Here is a 20,144-nt window from a genome sequence, read left to right on the forward strand (position 1 = left end):
GAGTCCTTCAAAAGTAGATACCCCCATCAAATGATGTCTTTTTATCGAAGAATCCGAAAACACACGCAATGAATAGAATGTAGATTTTGAAACAAAACTATGTCCTTAAAACCAGTTGATAGAATGATAACAGTAGAGAAAAAAAAATGATAGCGAATACTTACAACTCCAAGAAATACCGAGAACCATAAAAATAAATCAAATCACATTGAATATAAAGGCAGAGAACTCCTGTTTCAGAACTGTATAGAAAAGATAGTCGTTTATTGCAGCATATTACCAAAACTAAACACAGGCAATTTATTTATAATGTTTATAGCCTCTAATTGTAGCAATCATACACCGCACAGCTTATTCCAAACTGGCAGATTAACAAAGAAACTAAGACTGCTACTTAAACCCACTGACTATATTTATTTAGCTACAACTAGATAACTATCCAATGCATGAACATAAAACTCTAGCAAACATAGCATGTATAATTCATTGGTATAAAAAAAAAGTACTTTTAAAAAACTTATCTAAAGATTAAATCTATTGATGCAATCTAAAAATAGTGTAACAAAACTTTGTATATGCAGCATGGTGGTGACTGGCAAAATTAGCATCCAAGCTAGAGTTGCATGATTGAATAGCATCATTTATTTTCATACTCCTCCTTGATTCTAAGAGGGCTCATAATCTTATCTAGAAATGTTATAAAATGAATTTTTGCAATTGCCTTGGTGAAGATGTCTACTAACTGAACTTGAGTGCAGATGTGTTTCAATTTAACTTTCTTCTTCTACATCAAATCTCTGATAAAATAATACATAAGATCAAGCTTTTTTCTATTTTCATGAATCTGATTTTCTCTTAGTTTGATGGCACTTATATTGTCACAAAAAATCACTGTAGGCTGAATCTTCTCTCCAATTTCTTCCAAAACTTTTCTAAGACAAAGAGCTTGCATACCTACTAAGGTGATTGCAACATACTTTGTTTCAGTGGATGAGAGGGAAACAATGTTTTCCTTTTTTTAGTTGCAAGTAATCAAACTAGAACCAAAAAGAGAATCAATTTCAAGGTGTAAACTTTTGCTAATCCATACTACCTCCCCAATGTGGATCACTAAAGCCAACAAGATTCAACCTTTTAGAAGAGTAGTAATGAATGCCAAAATTTAAAATTTCTTTCACATACCTCAAATTTCTCTTGGCTACAGGTTCATGTGTGTTTGTGATGGATCTATCATATACCTTGAAACAAATGAAACTAAATATGCAAAATATTAGGCCTCATGTGGGTTAGAAATACCAAAATCCGAACAATACTTCTATAAGTTATCTCATCAACCATTTCAGCACCATCATCTCTACATAATACAAATCCATGACCTCTTGGAGTGGAAGATGGGTGACAATCAATCATATCAAATTTCTTCAGCATATCCTTCACCTACTTTCTTTGACAAATGAAAATCCCATCCTTACTCTGATAGACCTTCATTCCAAGAAAATATTTCACAAGACCTCGATCTTTAATTTGAAATTTACTCATCATAGTAATTTTGAACTCATCTTTCATCTAAGAACTACTACCTATATATAATAGATCATCAACATACAAACTTATAATAAGAATATCATTACCTTCATGTTTGCAATAAAGGGTAGGTTCACTCTTACTTCTCTTGAAGTCATTCTCCTAAAAGTATCCTAGCATACCACGCTCTTAGTGCTTGTTTCGGGCCATACAGAGCCTTTTTCAACCTATACACATGATGCTACTTCTTTTTAGCAGTTTTTGGATTTGATTGTGTGAGCACGCAAAATTTGAATGGATTCTAGAAATCTTATAGCTTTAATGATGCTCCTTTCCTTCCACTTCAAAACCTTGTGGTTGCTCCACATATACTTCCTCTTCTAAGTACCCAATCAAGAAGGCACTTTTCACATCCATATGATGTATGCTCCAATTCTTTTGAGTTACAAATGAAATCAACATTATAATAGTCTCTTGTCTCACTACTGGTGCAAAAGTCAATTTATAATCAATGCCATACATCTGTGTGAAGCCTTTAGAAAATAATCTTGCCTTATGCCTTTCAACACTTCCATCATTGTTGTACTTTATCTTATAGGCCCATTTCGTGCCAATCTTCTTCTTGTCACATGGAAACTTTGTAATATCCCAAGTGACATTCTATGAATGAAATCCATCTCTTCTTGTGTTATTTACATCCAAACCTTATTAGTACATACATCTTCAAATCATAATGGTTCAAAATCAACCTTGGTAAGTAAAGAAAAAATCACTATCTCACCTATTGGAGTTTCTTGACGTGCTTGATTTGTACTCATTTGGTAAATATAACTCAATCTTCTTACCTTCCTTGCAGAACATGGATTTGAAGCTAGACTTTCACTTGGTATTGAAAAACTAGATGAAGGGTTGTTTGGTGCATTTATAGCGCTTGAAATAGAAACATTAGTAGGCTTCTCATGATCAATATCATCAATAATAACTTCATTCAAAATAGATTTTATCTTCTCAACATGGCCTATTTGATGACCATAAACATCCCTTTCATAAAAAAATACATATCTTGACACAATGAGTCTATTAGTGAGAGGGTTATATAATCTATAAGCCTTACTTTCCTTACTATACCCAACAAAACTACATGACTTACTTTTGGCATCTAAATTATGTCAATCCTGATTTGGTACATGAACATAAGCCAAACAACCAAAAATATTGAACTGATTAACATTGAGCCTTTTCTCATACCATGCATCATAAGGAGTCATCTTGTCAAGTGCACTTGTGAGAATTTGATTGATAATGTACAATGCAACAACAACTGCCTCTACCCAAAAAGTATTGCATAAGGCCTTGGTTTGTAACATGATCCTTTCCATCTCTACCACTATACAAATTTTCCTTTTAGTTACTCCATTATGTTGAGGTGTGTATGTAGTGGTGAGTTTCCTCCTGATTCGATTCTGATCACAATATCTCTAAAAAGATCTTTGAGAAAAATTATGCTTCATAGTCAGTCCTTATGCATTTAATTTTGAACTCTTTCTCAAATTTCACAAGGGCTTTAAACCTCTTGAATGTATCAAGGGCTTCATCCTTGGCCTTCAAAAATTACACCCAACATGTATGTGAGTAATCATCAACAGAAATGATAAAATATGATGACATACTCAAACTCTTTGTTTGATTATGACCACAAATATCTAAATGAACAAGCTAAAGTGGGTGATGGGCCCTCCATGCATTTACCTTCAAAAAATTTTCCCTTGCATGATTGCCTCTATCACATCCTTCATAAAGTGATCTTTAACCTTGACCAAACTAGAAAATAATGCTTGTGAGGTCAGAAGCTTTAAACTATGAAATTTTAAATGTCCATATCTTTGATGCTACAACCAACTTGTATCCTCATATTCCATATTGGAAAGGCAATTGTTATGCTCACCAAACTTCAATGTGAACATTTTATTTTCTGTCATAGGGACAACTGTGACCACCCTATTCCCTTATCATAAATTGTACATCTCTTATTCTAAAAGATAGCTTTATAATTGTTCTCACATTATTTCCCAACACTTAACAAATTATGCTTCAACTATGAAGTGCAATAAACTTCTTGAATACTCTTCATACTGTCTTTTGTGTGGACCTCAACAACTCCTTTTGTAGAAACCTACAATTATTTATTTTCACCAAGTTGGATCTTGGATTTTAAACGTTTGTCCTTTGTTGAAACAACTTCTCATTTCCTGTCATATGGCTAAAGAGCATCCAAAATCTAAATACCAAATATCTCTAGTATTGTTCTTACCTTTGGCATTAGATAAAACTAAATGATCTATAAGATTCTCATCACCTTATTGAGCATAAAATTAACACTTTTACCTTCTTTTAATCTATAGTCTCTTTCAAATTGCTCATACATGTTGCAATGGTAACATTGATTGTTTCTCTTATCAAATCCACCTCTACCTCTTGCTCTAGAACTACCTCTTCCTCTAGAACCACATCTTCCTCTTGATCCACCTCTACCTCTATTTTCTGTTGAAGTATTATGATTTTGAGCTTTACCTTGTCTTTGATTTCTTGTATTCCTACTATTGGTATATTCATTCTTTATGATTTGTAATTTGGACAAAAAAAAATTCTCAACACTTTCTCCAAAGCAATCTCTCAATATTTATTCATCAAACATCAAAGATCCAACCGATTGATTGAACTGAAGGGTTGTAAAATCCTTTCTTTCTTCTATTATTATGGAAACTTGATTCCGTCTTGGTGTCAAAGTTATCAGCACTTTTTTTTATCAAAACCACATTGCTCATAGTTTCCCCAAGTGAAGCCATTTTAATGACCATGTCTTTGACTCTGACACAATAGTCACTTACACTTTTAGCTTCTTGCATCCTCAAATTATTGAATTTTTTCTTCAATGTCTATAGCTTGACAATATTAACTTGATCATTGCCTATGTAAACTACTTTTAGACTCTTTCAGGCATCTTTAGCAATCTTTACATCTAAAATTATTGAAAATAAACTCTTATCAAGAGAGAATTGAATGTGAAATGAAGCTTGGGCATTCTTCTTCTTGACCTCCTTCTTAGTTATTTTATCATTGGCTATGAGGACATTCCAATCATCTAGCTCCTAGTAACTTGTTTCAACAATATCTCATATATCTTCTCCTATAAAAAAAGGTCATCAGTTTATTCACCAATAATCGTACTCATTTTTGTCAAGATCTACAATGGGTGAATGGTTAGAATTTGACATGATAAAATTTGGCTAAATTCCAATAGCAAAAACTTTAACCCCCCAAAAATTCTCTCTCTTGCACCAATTGTATATTCTAAAACAATCCTATCTCCTCTAAACTAGCTGATAAAAGGATAACAACAGAGAAAAACTAAATGACAATAGATACATATAGCTCCAAGAAATATAAAGAGGCGTAAAAATAAATCAATCACATTAAACAATAGACATATGCTCCTTTGATATCTTAAACATGGTCAAAGTCATGTTCCTATGCTAAAGCAATAGTGGCATATGTGTTTACATATGATCCATGATATGGACTTTGTCATATTATATTTATTAGTTTTAGCATTAGAATTTACACACACACCCACATGTACATACTTATTTATATATGTATTTTATATATACATACATGTAATATACCTTTGTTAATAAATATTTCCATATCCTTTCTAAAATCTCTATTAATTCTATTATAAGTTTTTATGCTTATCAAAACATAAATTTAGTTATCATTGCTTTAAAATCATGGTGAATTCTGGATATTCATATTTGAAGTTCAACTTGCACATTAAAAATGTAGATTACTTCCTTGGATAAATGGTAGTGAGTTACTCGTCTTACATAATATCATATTAGAAAAAGAAAATTATCAGAATCATGAGGTTTATCATATGCATGAAGCCAATCTCATGTGGGTATACAGATAATGTTTGTTTGTCTTCAATTAAGAAAGTAGATGCTTCTCTTGTGTGTATGTTTTTTGGATATGAAATCCAGGAAAGGGTGTCAAATATGGGTAAGTAGATAAGCATAATCCTCTTAAGAAAATCCATGATTTTTAAGTGCTTTGACCAAAGATTTATTCATTGAAATAGATGGATTAGCTTAGAATTTATTTTAATATGTTTCTCTACCATATCTTGATAATAGGACGTTGCATTTAATTATTACAAAGGCATGTAGATATATAAGGCTGCACCAAGGTTTCCATTATGTTATTATTTCTAGGTAGCTAGGCTCTTCATGTCATGAAGAACTTTAGGGAACCATAAATTTTTGGTCGGGGTAAAAAGCTCATGGGTCATGTTCTCATCCTTGGCTTGTGGATGATGATGTGGGTCGATGGCAACCAAGGAAAATTAATATGAATTTATGTCTATTGTAAATGTGTACCATGTAGATATATTACTGATGATTACGTCACTTCAAAGTCGATAGTGTATTGATACAAATCAAATCTATATGTGCTATTACCTAGAATAAGCACTTGAACCTTGATATTGGATGATCCCATAATACTAGGTTACACTTTTTGGGCAACTTTGACACTGAAATCAGTATTTTGCATTAGACCTTTACTTTCTAAAACCAATAGTAGTTAAACAATTAAGAATTTGAAGATGAAGTAAAGTACTAATTTGTGACATTTTTCATATAGATTCTAAACGTATTTTTTTTAAAAATAATTAGAAATTAACTGTCGATATTGTTATTTCACTTTTAATAACTCAATATTTAAAATAATCAACATCTTTTAGAAGTGACATTTATTTGGTAATGCATAACATTTTTTATAGCAAGAAGAAAAATCTAATTTTTTAAATATAGAATTGTCACACCAATATCTAGTGAATGGATATTTTTTCACACTTTTTTGTTACATATAATTTTTTTAGTTAATTTTTGAAGACATAGCAATTGTAGTTTGGAAAGAGGTGTATTCCGTAATGAATTATTTTTTTTCTAGGCATTTGAATTAACTTCTTATTTTTGTGTTGAAATGAAGATATCAATACCTAGGGGAAAGATATTTTTTACATTTTTTTTCTCTATTTTTCAATTTTTCCACATTTGTGGAACACAATCCTTATTTTTTTGATGAAAAACCTACATTCATAAGAAATAAAAACATAAATATATTAATGAAATTAAATATATTACAAATTATACTATTTGGAAAGCTTATAATAAGGAAGAAATACTTTAAAAACAAAACTTCTAAATGAATTCTGCTTTTTTCAAATTTTCCACATTTGTGGAACACAATCCTTATTTTTTGATGAAAAAACTACATTCATAAGAAATAAAACATAAATATATTAAAAAATATACTATTTGGAAAGCTTATAATAAGGAAGAAATACTTAAAAAACAAAACTTATAAATGAATTCATTTGATCCCCCAAAAGCTAATGTAAAAGTGGTTTTTAATCAACATTTTGATAGGTGTGAAGGAGACTCCATTACAGGTATAATTTAGAAATAGAAAGGTTCTATCCAGAAATTTTGATCTAAGAGCCTTTGATCAAAATCTCCTCAAATCATTACTTCAAATGGAACCTCTTAAAGCTTAAATCATTATATTTTCTTTAAAGTGTATGATTTCAGCAAAAATCAAGATGCATCAAAAAGTGTAACCCAATATTGTGGGATCACCCTATTATATTTATGATATTTTGTAAATAATGGAGTTAAATTATTTATTATCATTATTTATGTGGAATTTATGTATTTGTTTAATTATGTAAATTAATTTGATTAAAAGAAGTGTTCACTATCATATGTCAACAGTCCTAACTAAAATCATAATTAAGTTAATAAAAATATTGTTCAATAATATATTTACATATAATCAACATTCTTACCAATATTTTGTAAATAATGTACTTAAATTATTTATTATCATTATTTATATGAAATTTATGTATTTGTTTAATTATGTAAATTAATTTGATTAAAACAAATGTTCACTATCATATGTCAACAGTCCTAACTAAAATCATAATTAAGTTAATAAAAGTATTTCTCAATAATATATTTACATATAATCAACATTCTTACCTAAAGTCAACATTAAATTAAAAGTATTGAAATGTGTTTCTTTACTTGATATATATTACTTTTTTAAAATTTATTTGAAACACTTAACATTAAATATATAATTTTCTACAACTATGTCTATCCAATAATTATAATTAATTTCATATATTTTCTTTTTATTATTATTTTTATTTATTTTAAAATATATTAGAAATACACTTTGACTTTCTTTACATTATACTTTTTAATCATATAAATTAATTTTAATCATATGTACGACTTTATTCGCCAAAGACGTCTCTATATGAGACGAACAACCTCATAGATAAAATCAACGACATATAAATTAATTAGAACCATGCAAGACGATGCAATGCATTGGAACCTTACACGTACATTTCTGAAGAGTGGGTCAATAAATGCAAATACGGGTCCGGCGTGATACTACATTGCAAGTACGGTGTGCGACTAGTCAAGAGTTATTGTTGGTTCTCAAAATTTCTCCTGCTCTCGTAAGAAAATTATATCTTCGCTTCATTTTAGGCATCATTATGTTACTCCACCTTGATAATTATGATAAGACATCCATTATCTATTCAACCGAAAGATAAGCGCTCATTCCAAAATGTATGAAGACACGCTATGTACCTGTCCCCCCCACTACATTACCGTGAAGGCCATACTTGCTCCTCAAACTTCTTGACAAAATGAACAGTCTTCTTGTGAAAGAAGCTTTAGTTAAAGTTTCTATTTGCCCATCCATGAAAGAAAGTGTTTGTTTTTTTTTGTTTTTTTTGTTTTGGATGAGTGAGTAGTAATCTATTTTTTATTAATTAGTATATCTATATTTAAAAAATATATGTAAAATATGTCAAGAGATATCTTATAATAGAAAAAAATCATTTATAAAATAAATGTTCTTCTAAAATACTAAACATCAAGTATACAAATCCATTAAAGTCTTGCATGCAAAAAGTTGTGAATCTAGCTGGAGACAAGTGGCGAGGGTTCAATTTTATTTGGAGTACTAAAATAACACCTCAACAAAAGCTGAAACATGGCATATTCCATGCATTTACCTGTCATTTGCATGTCAAATTTTTTGGACATTTTGATGTAATTGTAGATGCCTCTCGACATAATTATGGCACTCTTCCACTATCATTTGAATGTAATGGTTTCATATAGTTGGAGACAAGTGGCAAGGGTTCTATTTTATTTGGAGTAATAAAATAACACCTCCACAAAAGCCAAAAGATAGCATATTTCATGCATTTACTCATCATTTGCATATCAAATTGTTTCAAAATTGAATTTTTATTTACGAATATTTTGATGTCATTGTAGATACCTCTCGGCATAATTAACAAAATAATACTTATAAAGAAACTGAAACATGCATGCATTTACTTGTTGTCTCCACGTCAAATTTATTGAAAATCCATTTTTTGTTTATGGACATTTGTATGTCATTGTAGATGCCTCTTGGCATAAAAAGAAACTAAAACATGCATGCATTTACTTGTCGTCTACACGTCAAATTTATTCAAAATCCATTTTTTGTTTACGGGTATTTGTATGTCATTGTAGATGCCTCTCGAAATAATTATTAACAAGACTATTATTCAAAGTCTTGGTAGTTGCATATGTTTAACATTTTTTAATGGTCCATTAATAAAAAATAATACTAATAATAAAATATTTATATTTATGTATTGATTTTTTATATTTTAAATAAATTTTTATATATAAATAATATAATTAGAATTTATTACTTTTTTTATTTAATTATTAAATAATTTTATTTTCAGATGTTAAATATATTTTCTATAGACATTTAGATAAATTTATTATATAATAAGAAACCTACAACCTTAATTTTATTAGATATTATTTGAACTTGCTCCATGATCTTGAATTTGTATCTCAAAATTTTATATGTTCACCTCTAACATCTAAGAATGATAGTTGTTAGAAGCACCTAATCATTTAATCCACCATCAAAATATAAATTATTAACATTTAAACTATTTATCATTTCAATGTCATAATGTAAAATAGTAATAAGCACCATATAATTATTTTAGGTAATATAATTGAAATATATAAATTTATATAATAAAATTGATAAAGAGGTTACAAGTATTTAGTTTTATATGTGGTAAAAAAATGTTATTTCAATTTGTCATGCAATCTAATATTAAATTTAATTATCTCTCTTAAAAATTTTGAATCTTTGTTAGATTGATAATTCTACATTTTATTTTTTGTATAGTATCATAGTAGTAGTTATGATTATCACACCTACAACCATATTTTATTCGATATTATTTTGAACTTGTTCCATGATCTTGAACTTTGCATCTTGAATTTGCATGAACTTGTTCACCTATAATATATAAGACTAATAGTTGTTAGAAGTGCCTAATCATTTATCTTACCATCAAAATATACAATACTAACATTTAAACTATTTATCATTTAAAGGTCATAATGTATTAGAGAATAATAAGCATTGTATAATTATTTTAGATAATACAATTGAGATACACAAATATAAAGTATTTAGCTTTGTATGTCATTAAAAATATGCTTTTAAAAAAATGTTTTTCATGTGATCTAATATTAAATTCTATTATTTATCTTGAAATTTTGAATATTTTCATACCTGCAACCTTAATTTTGTTAGATATTATTTTGAACTTGCTCCATGATCTTGAACTTTATATCTTGAACCTTTAGAATCTTGTTCACCTTTTCTTAGAAGCACCTAACCATTTATCTCACCATCAACATATACTTATTAACATTTAAACTATTTATTTTAATTATCAAATAAATAATAAAAAGATAATCAACTATGCATCTTATAAAATTTAAGAGGATCAATTGATGAAATTTTTATTTTCTTAGATGCATTCTACTACTTTATTATTGTTTATTTGTAAATTTCTATAGCTTACAAATTTCACCTATCTCTTAAAAAAAAAAAATTGATCTTATCATCTTTATGTGATTCATTTATGGGTCACTATCTTTAGACCTCCAGTTTTTTTAAAATGAAGATTAATATCTACAATATTATGTGATTAATGTCTCTATGACCTTTACTTGAATTCTACAATTCTTAAATAATTCACTATTATTTTCTTTATATAGTTCATTTCAAAGTTATTATCTTTCAAAACATACCAACCATGTATTATCTAGTATTAGAAAATATTTTCTTTACATTACACATATGCACGCACACACAGAGATCTATATATATATATATATAGAAAGTGTTGTTGAATAATATATTTACATATAATCCATAATCTTACCTAAAGTCAAGACTAGATTTAAAAATATGATTATTATTATTATATATATCGAAAGTTTTGTTGAACAAATTGCAAAAACTTTTAATTTAATGTACTGTTGAACTGTTACTATACACCTGTGAATATAAGCTTGAATCAAAACAAAATTTTGAAAAAAATAAATAACATATAACAATTGTACAATTGTAAGCCAAAGAAACATTATTGAATGACAAAAGTTAAATAATCAATACATAGACTACAACACAACAGAACTTGAAACAGGTCATGCACCGACATGAGACAGCTGTGCGAACAGCAACAACTGAAAGTTGTCCATTCCCTACTGCACGCCCAAAAATAGAGTGCACCACTGTACTTATGCTAATTATTTCAACTTTCTTTGATCAATTTTTAAAGCTTGAGTCTTTATTTAGATATTACTTTTCAACTTATATTTGATTGATAAACCTTAGCTTACAAATCTTCTGTTCTTCACCATCTTCTGTGCCATTGTCCTCCAACTTCATGTTGTGATATCATTGTGGTCAGGAACCCATCCATAAGGTGAATCTTATAAAAAATAGCCTAATAATCGTGTCAAATGAAAAAAAAAAAATGCAAAACAACATATAGTCTAAATTTTGATTTGCTTACATGATTTCTTCATGTTACTCAAATTTTGATTTGAGTACGCTCTTCATATGAAATCATGCTAATAAGTTCTGATGAAAGAATGTGATTTCAAATGATTTACTGAAAGTTATATAATCAAAATTTAAAATATGGTATTCAAGTTAAATACCTTGCATTTTAATGTGAGAAGAAGTTCGCTGCATCATTTATGAAAAACACTTTATTTTTAGTATTGGGTGCATAATTATCAGATTTAAATCTCACATACTAAAAATATATATTAAATCTAAGGAATATCAGTCACATTTATTGGCGTAGCGACTATATCCACGATGAGATCCCTCTCAATCAACAGTATGTGCTTTTGGTGTGATGGCAAAATCTACATGGTATCAGAGCGCAGGTCATTGGTTCGAGTCCCTCGACCCCTAGAACCTTCATCCGCGTAAGTTATATCCACGATGAGATCCCTCTCAATCAACAATACATGCTTTTGGTGTGATGGCAAAATCTACAACATTTTTCAGCCTAAAAATCAAAACTTAATGTAGATCAATAAAAATGTGGGGAGATAGAAACAGGATGCACCTGAGGACTGTTTGGCTTCTAGATAGTCAATCCTACTACTCCCTTTATACTTACCTCCCAGACTCGAGATTTTTTATTTTAGATTCAGCATTATTGTTCGTGGTTTAAACCAAGGAATCCACGTATACATTGGATTATGAAAACGTCTCTGCATCTTGGGAGCCCACAAGTCGCTGTTATACCAAACTATGTCAGCGTCAGCGACTAAGTATCCAGAATTATTTCAGAACGTGTTCTCGACTGAAAAGGAAATTTTATTTGGAAAATTATATTCCATACGCTTTTATATTACTTAATAAAGTAGATTACAATAAAATATGCAGCTGAAAAAGTTGAAAACCAATAAAGTTACTAGAATAATGCAAATGAAATAATGATATCAGATATCAAATGTCATTAACAGCAACAGGCAATTAAAATAATTTTTCAGAAAGAGGTATGCTTAATTTTTTAAGTATAACTTATTTGGGTAAGCGTAGAAGATGCTTATAAAAGAGTCAATTAAATTCGTGGCTTCTTTATTTTGTTTGATTATGGAAGTGAATACACGAAGTGCAGGAAGAAAAAGAAAAAAAGAACAAAAATAAAATAAACGCACAAATAGACAGAATATACAGATTTTACAGTGGTTCACCCATATTGGTTACAACCCCTTTAATCAGGGAATTCTCTTATTATATATTCAGTTCAAGAAGAAATTAAGAGAACACAGCAGCAGATATATATAGAGACTCCAATACAACTCAGAAAGGGAAGCCTAACAGTCAGCTGTACTGGAGGGAAAAACTCTATTGGCATTTCATCTTCAACAATCTTCTACTTGAAACCCAATCGCTGCTGCAGAGATTCCCTGCTTGCCCCGCTATCAGAATTTGACAAGGCCAAGGAAAGTCCAACAGAACTCGAACTTCGCCCTTGTCACAAACTTGGTCGGTGCATCAGCTGGATTCACCATTGTATCAATCTTGGCAACCTGTAACTTGCCGCCTTCAACTACATGATGAATGAAATGTTGGTGTATATCAATGTGCTTAGAGCAACGATGAGACGAATGATTATTAGCCATAAAGATGCTGCTGCTAGTGTCACAAAAAAGAATATAATCATTCTATTTACAGCCCATCTCACTCAATAAGCGCTGCAACCAAATCATCTCTTTGCCCCCTTCGGATAGAGCCATATACTCGGCCTGGCAGAAGAAAGAGCAATAGACTTTTGTAACCTATAAGCCCAACTGATTGCTGCCCCGACAAATTTGAAGACATATGCTGATGTAGATCGGTGTGTGTCCAAATCACCACCCAAATCAGAATCAACATAACCCTGTAACTAAAGCTTACCTCCACCAAAACACAAAGTATAATTGGAAGTACCTCTCAAGTACCTCAAAATCCACTTAACAACATCCCAATGAGCCTTGCCCAGATTGCTCATAAATCTGCTAACAACTCCCACTGCATGAGAGATATCAGGTCTAGTACAAATCATGGCACACATAAGGTTGCCAACTACTAATGAATATGGGATATGTTTCATGAAGTCTTTGTCTTCTTGTGTCTTGGGGCACATCTTGGAGGATTAACGAAAGTGATTAGGTAGAGGAGTCACAACAGGCTTAAGATCCTTCATACCAAATCTTTCAAAAACTTCAGTAATTTTCTTTTCTTGAGACAATCTAATTTCTTTGTTTTGCCTATCCCCTATTATATGCATTTCTAGTATTTGTTTTGCAGCCCCTAAATATTTCATAGCAAAATTCTAAGCTAAAAAATGCTTCAAATCAGAAATTATTTTCATGCTAGAACCTGTAACTGGCATGTCATCAACATAAAGTAAGAGTAAAACAAACTCACCGGAATCAAGCTTCTTATAATAGATAGACGGATCAGCTTCACAATGGATGAAGTGATGCTCAACCATGAAATGGTCAAACTTATGATACCACTATCTTGGGGCTTGTTTGAGCCCATACAAGCTTCGTTTCAGCCTACAATATAAGTGTTCCTCTCCTTTTTTGACAAATCCTTCGGGCTGCTACATATAGAGTTCCTCTTCAATATCTCCACGAATAAAAGTGGTTTTAACATCAAGTTGTTCCAGCTCAAGATCTTTAGCTGCTACTAAACCCAAAACTGCAGGAATAGAAGCCATTCTCACAACCGGAGAGAAAATTTCATTAAAGTCTACATGTTTTTGCTTATCATAACCTTTGACAACTAGTCTAGCCTTGTATCGTTTCCTACCACCTTCTTCTTTTGTCAATCAATACACACATTTGTTTTTCAGTGCTCGTTTATTGGGTGGAAGTTTCACCAATTCCTAAGAGAGATTTGATTGCAAGGAATCCATTTCCTCTTGCATTGCCTCCATCCATCTTTCACTATGAGGATCATTACATGCTTGTTTGAAGGTAACGGGCTCTATTTGATCAGTCAGTAGTAATTCTGGATACTCATCTAATAACAGTTCATAATCCTCAAATTTTTCTTGAAATTTTTCTATCTAGTAGACCTTCTCAAACCACTAATAGAGGTTTGATTGTATTTAAATTTTGAGAAAATTTTTGGTCCCCAACTAAATTCCTTTGAGTGTCAAGATGAGTACTAGTTGCATTATTAGTAAAGCCACTCACTATGGTTCCCAGAAAGGAAGTACTCTGTGACCCCTGCAGACAATTCTTTTCATGAGAAGAATTGACAATCTTTGTATTGCCTAACACATGTCGTAAGGACTATTCCATATTGAGCTGAGATCGATGTGTATCTAAAGGAATGAGATCCACGTGTTGTGGCTATTCAATATGAAGACTTGAGGAGTTGTTCTCACAAATTTCCCATCTCCCCACTTTGAGAAGTGAGAGGATCCCCATAGGCATTGTGTTGGAGACAGTATGGATCAATCAACAGATTTTTATTCCCAAACAAATTGGTTTGTATCATCTCAATGTTGTCACATGAAGAGGCATGACCAAAGGCAAAGTCATTTACAGATTGTGTGAAGTTTCCTAGTTGTGTGGTTAAGTTTCTTTGATTGGTTAATATGCGTGGGAGCTTTGAGGAGTCACTGAAAATGTGTTGATTCTTAGGAGAAAAGGAGGTATCATCGATTGATGGTGAAACGAAATCATCAGTAGAATATGGTTCCTGCAAGAAGGATTCAAAATCCCCTTTAAAGGGGCAAATCATAATGCGTGATAATTGAAGCTGCTCACATGAAGATGCTTCGTCAAACTAGGAGTTGTCAATCCCAAACTCTGCATCAAAGCAACTAGAAACATTAGATGAAGAAATAGGGCCAGAGCCCAAAATAGAGGTTGGGGAAGCAACTTATGTTGGAGGCAACCTCAAGGACCCTTGTGACACATTGTTTTCAAAAGTAGAGAAGGGAAAATATTTAGTGGTGTCAGTTGGTTGTGCTTGCATTGCTGGAAAATAGTGTTCATTAAACACTACATCCCGACTTCGAATTATCTTTCAAGTTCAAGCGGATGCCATAAGTAAAAGCCATGTTGGTATTCACCATAACCAAGAAAGATGCAACGTCTTGATCTAGAATCAAGTTTGGAACGCTTCTCCTTAGGAATGAGAGCAAATTTTTCACAGCCAAAAATTCAAAGATAATGATAAGTAATTCTCTTACCCAACCAAGTCTCTTCCAGAATGTCAAAATTCAAACGAGATGAGGGCACTTGGTTGATAAAATATCCTACTGTGCTACAGGCTTCTACCCAAAACTCCTTACCCACTCCAGCATTCGAGAGCATGCAACAAGCTCTCTCAAGAATTGCACAATTGAGCCTTTTAGCTGCATCCTTCTCTTGAGGAGTAAAGGGAACAACCTTAATCCGATGAATACCATTGTCAGCACAAAAACTATCAAATTCCATGGAGTGGAATTCTCCTCCATTATCTTTTTGCAAGCACTTAATTTTGTGTCCACTTTGATTTTCAGCGAAAGCTTTGAATAACTTAAATTTAGAGAACACTTATAATTTTCTTGGCAACATGTAAATCCAAACTTTCCTTGTGCAATCATCAAGAAAGGTGACAAAGTAGTTAGCACCTCCAATGGAGGTTACCTCTATGGGTCCGAAGACATTGGAATAAACCAGCACCAAGGGCATGCTCTTCTTCTCATGACCAGTCCTTAAGAAGCTGACTCGCTTCTGCTTGCCATAAAGGTAATGTTGGCAAAAATCCAAGTCAATTGATTTTAGACCCGATAATTGCTCTCTCTTAAGCATGATTGAGAGTCCCCTTTTGCTAATGTGACTGAGTCTTTTGTGCCAAAGCTCGGTACCGCTGTTTTCAACAGTCATAGCAGCTCCCACTTGATCATGATTGTTAAAAACATATAGACTACCAACTTTATTTCCCTTTGCTATCACAAAATCCCCTTTAGTTACTTTCCAAGAATCAAAAGTAAAGAATACATGGCAACCATGATCATAAAGTTGACTAACGGAAATTAAGTTCCTCTTGGGTTTAGGAACATGGCAAACATCCTTCAAGAGCCATTTGCTTCCATCTTCTAGTTGCAACAAAACATTATATTTCCCAATAATTTTGCATGCTTTATTGTCACCTAAATACACTCTTTGAAACTACCCTTCTTCATAATTAGTGAAGGCTTCCGTGTAAGAAGTGGCATGAAAGGAAGCTCTGGAATTAAGTACCCATGAACTTGATGTGGTCATAGTTGTAGAAAGAACTAAAACACCATCATCTCTATCAGAAGTTGTATTAGCTTCGTTGTCCTGCACTTTTTCTTGTGCTTTCTTGTAAGACCGACAATTCCTTTTGGTGTGGCCAGCCTTACCACAAAACCAACACTCGCCATCATGACCTCTTGATTTCGATATTTTCATAGATTTGGATCTTTTCCTACTATTATACTTGCCTCTTTCTTGAGGGCTTCCTCTTTCTTGAATCCTTTTAGTGCTTACTACCATCAAAGCTTCTTTGGATGAAGGCTCTTGATTCTTTCTTCTCATATCTTCACTGAGAAGAAGACATGCAACATCATCAAACTTCAATTTTCTTTGGGCTACCACCAAAGTGCTGACAGCAATTACACCGCCTTCCCAAATATTGGGTAGTGAACATAATAGCATAATTTCCTTTATTTCATCATCTAAAGTGATGCCAACTGAGATTAATTGAGTCACTAAGGTGTTGAATTCATTGAAATGGTTTGACACAATTCCACCTTCCTTCATTTTTCAAATTATAAATATTTTTCATAATATATACCTTATTAAATTCTGAAGCCATCTCATATAGGGAAGAAAGTTTGTCCCATAATTATTTCAAAGTTTTCTATGATGAAACATTGAACAACACGTTGTTGGACAACGAAAGGAAGATTTTCGCTATTGCCTTCTTATCCATTGTTTCCCAATCTTCGTCAGATAAATTGCCTTGTCCTTTTTCCTTTCCTTCCAATGCTAATGCGAGATCCTTCTTAATCAGCAGTGACTCCATCTACACCTTCCAAATACTGAAATTTTGACTTGTGAATTTCTCAATTTTCCACTTGTTCGCCTTTTCCATAATTATAGAAATTTCACACCGAATTTCCAACCAGCTCTTGACCAACGAACTCTGATACCAATTGTTTGATTATGGAAGTGAATAAACAAAGTGTAGGAAGAAAAAGAAAGAAAGAAAAAAAATAAAATAAACGCACAAATATATAGAACACACAGATTTTACAATGGTTCACCTATATTGGCTACATCCTCTTTAATTAGGGAATTCTCTTATTATATAATTAGTTCAAGAAGAAATTAAGAGTACATAGCAGCAAATATATATATAAAGACTCCAATACAGCTTAGAAAGGAAAGCCTAATAGTCAGCTATATTGGAGGGAAAAAATCTCTTGGCATTTCATCTTCAACATATTTAATCTCGAGATTATTACTTTGTAGTAGAGGCATAAAAATTTATCCCCTTCTATTTTGTTGAATAAATTATTGAATAATCCCTTCTATAGTATTTATGATGAATTCATAAGTAGTAGAAATCATTAGACTAGTTTATTATATCCTTCTCTAAACAGTATTGTTATTTTGAATAACTTTTACTAGTAAAGAATAGCTAATCAAAGATTCGTATAGGGGTTGTCTATTAGAAAAGTTTATTCTGCTTTTGTAAGAAAATTAAAATAGGATTTTATGGTCTTATTTTTTAGTGTAAGTTAATTTATTTCCATATTATTAGATATTAAGATAATAAATTGTAATTTGTTTGTTATGCTATCAAAAGGGAGATTGCTATATTATAAGTTGATCTTGGATAGGGAAACCACATATTAAAGAAATATACAAATATCAATATTCTTAGTTTTAAAAGGGTTATGGTGATGATTCATTTAGAGTTTTAATATTTCAATTTGGAAATAGAAGTTTATTATGTGAGTGGATGTAGGATAGGTAATAATATCCTTTTTATATAATATGATTAGTAATCCAATTTGAAATAGGATAAATATAGAGAGAGTTTTCTTAAAGTTATTCTTGTCATTTTAAGGAGGTGTCATTGATTTATTTATTTTATCTAAGAGGTAAGATGATAATAATTGTAGAATGTGTTAGTAAGAGTGAGTTGCACATTAATATTTTCACATTATTATTTTAAATATTCAAGAAATATATTATATTTTTCCCATTAAATTATAATTATTGAATTTGTGGTCAAAGTGCCTTAAGAATTCTCTATAGTATTGTACCCTATGAAAGTCATAACTTGAACATACTTTAGCGCTTGGTATGTATCTTGTGGACCTTCTATAGTTTCCTTTTTACTATAAATAAATAAATTCTTCTTTATTCATATTATGCATCCTTGTGAAAGAATAAACATATGTTCTTTTGATATCTTGAACATCTTCAATTTCCCCTTGTGTACTATAGAAATGATGGCATGTGTGTTTACCTTTGATCCATAATGTTGACTTATTCATCTTAAATTTATTAGTTTCAACATTAGAATGTATACATATATATGTGCACATCCTGATTCGTATATGCATTTTAGTTGTACATACATGTCTTATACCTTCTTTAATAAATATCAACATACCTTTTTTAAATGATTAAATATCTTTTATTTCTATTGTAATTGTGTATTCTTATCGAGACATAAATTTAGTTATCACTACATTGGAAACATGATGACTTATGAATATCACATGTTGAATGTTCAACTTGCACATTAAACATGTAGATTCCTTCTTGAATAAATGGTATAGAGTTATTGATCTTGAATAATATGATATTACAAAAAAGAAAAGTGTATAATCATGTCATTTATCATATGCATTAAGCCAATCATATTTGGGTATTTCTGTGATGTTTGTATATCTTCATCTAAGAAAGTAGATACTTCTCTTTGTGAGTTTTTGGGCTATCAATTTTTTTAAAGGGTACCAAATATGGGTAAAAAAAGAACATGGTCTTTTTTTGTGATAATCCATGATTTTTATGTTCTTTGGCCAAAGCCTTAGTCATTGAAATAGATAGATTTTCCTATAAATTTTTTTAATATATTTCTCTACCATATCTTAATAATAAGACATTTCATTTATTTATAAGAACATGTAGATGTATCGAGTTGTAGTAGGGTTTACATCTTACCATTATTCTAGGTAGATATGCTATTGATTTAGCGTTAGTTCTTCTTTGTGTCATGAAGAACTCGAGGAAAGCATAGCTTTGTGGTTAGGACAAAAAGCTTGTGGGTCATACTTTTGTCCTTGGCTTATGGATGATGATGCGGGTTGATGTTGACCAAGGAAAATTAATATGAATTTATGTTTATTGTGAATTCGTACTTCATAGATATATTATTGATGATTACAAGGCCTGAAAGTCCATATTATATTTATATAAATAAAATATATACTTTCTATTACCTAGAATAAGCACTTAAACTTTAAGATTGTACTTATGATATTTTGTAAATAATGGAGTTAAATTAATTATTTTATGTAAATAAATTAA

The sequence above is a fragment of the Cryptomeria japonica genome, chromosome 10, assembly GCF_030272615.1.
Source record: "Cryptomeria japonica chromosome 10, Sugi_1.0, whole genome shotgun sequence".
Taxonomy (NCBI): Eukaryota; Viridiplantae; Streptophyta; class Pinopsida; order Cupressales; family Cupressaceae; genus Cryptomeria; species Cryptomeria japonica.